Source organism: Marmota flaviventris, chromosome 6 (genome assembly GCF_047511675.1).
Source record: "Marmota flaviventris isolate mMarFla1 chromosome 6, mMarFla1.hap1, whole genome shotgun sequence".
In the NCBI taxonomy this organism is placed as follows: Eukaryota; Metazoa; Chordata; class Mammalia; order Rodentia; family Sciuridae; genus Marmota; species Marmota flaviventris.
This window is the reverse complement of record NC_092503.1, coordinates 110,027,498-110,031,138: the sequence shown is the minus strand read 5'-3', so window position 1 is coordinate 110,031,138 and position 3,641 is coordinate 110,027,498. Positions and strand designations below refer to the sequence as shown.

General features: G+C 52.2%; 1 long non-coding RNA gene across 1 annotated transcript; it reads right to left on the bottom strand.

Annotated features, from left to right (window-relative positions):
- Window positions 1-251: 251 nt before the first annotated feature.
- LOC114104401 (uncharacterized) lies at window positions 252-2,747 on the bottom strand. The gene is made up of 2 exons (XR_003584836.2): window positions 2,485-2,747; window positions 252-667 (listed from the first exon to the last, which is right to left on the bottom strand). It is a non-coding gene; the product is annotated as an uncharacterized lncRNA (long non-coding RNA).
- Window positions 2,748-3,641: the final 894 nt, after the last annotated feature.

Sequence of the window (3,641 nt, the reverse complement as noted above, 5' to 3'; positions counted from 1 at the left end):
TCAGTGGATTAATCCATTGATAGCTTAATGGGCCACTGGGAAGTGGTATAAACTGGAGACAGGTGGGACATCATGGAAAGAAATAGGTCACTGGAGGCATGGCCCTGGGGACTCTGTCTTGCCCCTGGCCCCTTCTCCCACCTGTTCCTCTGCTTCTCAGATGCCACCGGGTGAATTATTTTACTCCGCCACGTCCTTCTGCCATGATGTGTATGCCCTGGCGTTGGCCAACCATGGAGTGAAACCTCTGACACCATGAACCTAAATAAACCTTTATTGTCCAAGTGTGGGTGTCAGTTACTTTGGTCACAGCAACAAAAAGCTAACACAGCTACCATTAGGTGATCACTGGATGATCAGAGATACAGAATCCAGGGATGGTGTCAAATGGTTATCCACTGTCCCCATCAAAGTATCCTCCTATATAAGTCAGATTCTATCCCTCCTGGGGTCCCTGCCCACCCTCACCCAGGACCCTGGTCCTCAATCCGGCAGTCTTGCTTTACTTTCCTCCGGGAGTGTCAGCTCCACTGGGTCAGAGCACCCTGAGAGGGTCCTTGGAATGAAACCCCATCCCAGTGCCTCATCTCTTACTGAGCTTGGTGCCTCTTAGTACTTACCGTGCTAACATCTTCTCACCAGAAGCCTCTCACAGCAGGGGAAGAGCCTATGTGTTCACAAAAAAAGTCCTTAAGTCCCCTTTTGCTACAGCTCATCTCTCCTACCCTTCTCAGCCAAGCTCCTTGAAGAAGTTATGGGCACCTCCAGTGATCATCTCCTAACCCATCTCCTCCCCACCCCATTGCAGGCTGCCCTTGACCCCAAGTTCCACTGGTGACAGCTTGTGGTCGCTTCATATCCCTCTGTGGCATCACTTTGTCTGATGAGGTTGACCACGCTCTCCTCAAACCTCACTTCCCCAGTTCTCCTCACGACCTGACCATTTCTTCTTGATCCCTCGCGCAGCTTCCTTCTCCACGCTCACCTCTAGAACCTCCCTGTTGTCTGTGCCCTGGGCTATAGCTCCTCCCTCCCTCCCTCCCCTCTCCTTGGGTGACCTCATGATTTGAAATACCACCTGTATCCTGATGCCTCTGAAATCTCTCACTCTGTTCTCTCCCCTGGCCTGAGGTTTTGCATTTCCGGTCAACTCCCAAACTGTGCAACTCAACAGGCAGACAAGACTCCCTTCCTCCCTTCCCTCTCCTCCCAGGATCCTGGATCCTATGAGGATCCCACCTCACCCACTGAGCCAGAAGACCCAGGGGCCTCACCTCTTTCCAACTCTGTTTAAATCTTGCCCATCCCACTTTGGGGATGTATGAGTTGGGTGGCCCAGTAGGTTGAAAGTGCAGGGACACATGGATGCATTTTATTTCAAGGCCATAGCCTTGTCCCAGAGAGAGGCTGCTCCAGAATGCAAAGGGCAACAGCCCCCCGACTCAGATCACACAGCCTTCCAACCAGACCTCCCCACAGAACCCAGTGGCCTGCGCAGCTGCACAAAGAAAGCTGTGGACATCTCCCCTGGGGCGCTCTTAGCCCACGTCTCCACCAATCACCTGCTGAGCTGGTCAAGCTCCCTAACGGGCACAGCCTGCAGCCCCCCTACCCATTATTCTTCCCTTTGGAGTTCCTCTCCATACAAATCCCATCCCTCAACAGCTTATCCCAAAATATTTAGTTGTGCTAACTTCAATTTTTGGATACTTCTCTATGCCAAGCTACTTCAACCTGCTCAATGTCTTCCACCAAATCTCTCTTGACCCCTGTCTTCCACCCCTATCTTACCCCACCTTAATTCTCTCATTAACTTTTTTTTTTTTTTAAGAGACATGATCTCATTCTGTTACCCAGGCCTTAAACTCCTAGACTCAAGCGATCCTCCTAGCTCAGCCTCTTGAGTATCTGGGACTACAGGCAAGTGCCATCACCACAGGCTTCTCATCACCATTTGAGCTTACTGAATTCCCTGTCTCCTGCCTGGGCCCCCTTCCATCTCCTTAGAGGAGTTCTCTACACAGCCATCTATAAATATTCATCTGGGCCAGGCGTGGTGGCACAATTCCAGAGACTCAGGAAGCTGAGGCAGGAAGATCTCAAGTTCCAGGCCAGCTTTAGCAACTACTTCTCAAGAACCCAACTCAATAAAAAAAAAAATAAATAAAAAGGGCTGAGGCTAAAAAGTTCAGTGGTAAAGTGACCTGGTTCAATCTCCAGGACCAAAAATAAAGATAAATAAATAAAGACTCACCCGGGGTGAGGAGCCAGGGGTGTTTGAAGCAGGAGAGTGACAATGTTAAAGTCCCTGTCATGGTGCAGCCTACATGGCCCTCCCTGACCTAGCTTACCCCATCCCCAGCTCCCTGTCACCTCTGTGAACCTCAAACTGAGGGCAGGTCTCAGTATACCTCACTTGTTGTCACATGTCTGGCTTTGGCTGGAGCGAGGGGTGTTCCCACTTGAACCTGTCACTTGACTAACCCTTGCTGAGGTCTCAGCCTCCGGGCTCTGGAATCTCCTCTGGAAGTCTTTCTGGCTCTCCTGGGTTGACTGCCATAGCACACAGGCATCCCAATCCTTGCTGAAGTAGAATGAAACTGTCCGCGGGGCTGTGTCCTCCCAGGAGCTTCTCCAGGGCCGGGAGCACATTCGCCCGTCTAGGTGCAAACTTAAATGTTCGCACTGGGCAGGGCTGGAGCAGGCAACAGGTGGGCCACTCAGGGCCAAATTGGGATGATTTGAGTATCACGATGCCCAGGGTCCAGTCCCTGAAGAAAGTGGAGAGCAGCTGTGATGTGAACAGGGATGTGGCCAGCCCTTCCTGGAGAAAAGGGGGTAGTGACAGATACCCCATACCTTCCCTCTCCTCTCTCCTGTCCTTCAAGCTCCTGCTGGTACCTCCCACTCTAGTGAACCACACAGCTTGCCCCCTCCCCCAGGGCAGAGCAGGATAGAAGGGGTGGGAAGGACTCTCCAAGGAAAATTAAGCGTCCAACTTCATACCATAAATGTCAGTTGTTAACAGTATTTGCTGGATGAGGTGTCTGAGCAAAGTTCCTCGGAATGACCGGCCACCACCCTGGGGAGGAAAGGATGTTGCTAGCCAAAAACACATCAGTGGGCCCTTCATGGCTTGTGCTGGATGCAACAGCAGCAACTGTGTGGACAGGGCAGGAGAAAGGAGGAGGGAATGAGAAGTCTTGGAGTGGGACAAAACCCCATCTCCATGAAGAAGGGACTAGCAAGCTGAACTGTCTAGTGAGTCTCCACAGGACTTCCTTGGCCTGGATTTTCCAGGGGCTGAGGAACTAGGTTTGGTGAAGCAGAGAGGCAGCCTTCCATGGGGATGGGGAAAAACCCACACCCTCCACCGATAATTCATTCAGGGAACATTAGGAATCCAGTAGGCGCTGGGTGCTGAGAGCCCCGTGGTGAACCAAGACAAGACTCCAGCCCCAGGAAGCCCCTGTGGGCCAGGGGCAGAGAGGGGAAGATAAGGGCCCATTTCCTTGGCCACAGCAGATGACCAAGTTGTGGAGTGGCGGGAAGCTGTGTTGTTAAACAAGGCAGAGGCCAGGCTCCCCAGGAAGCACAGCTCTTGGCTTGGGCTTGAAGGAGGTGAACTGATGGGCAACTGG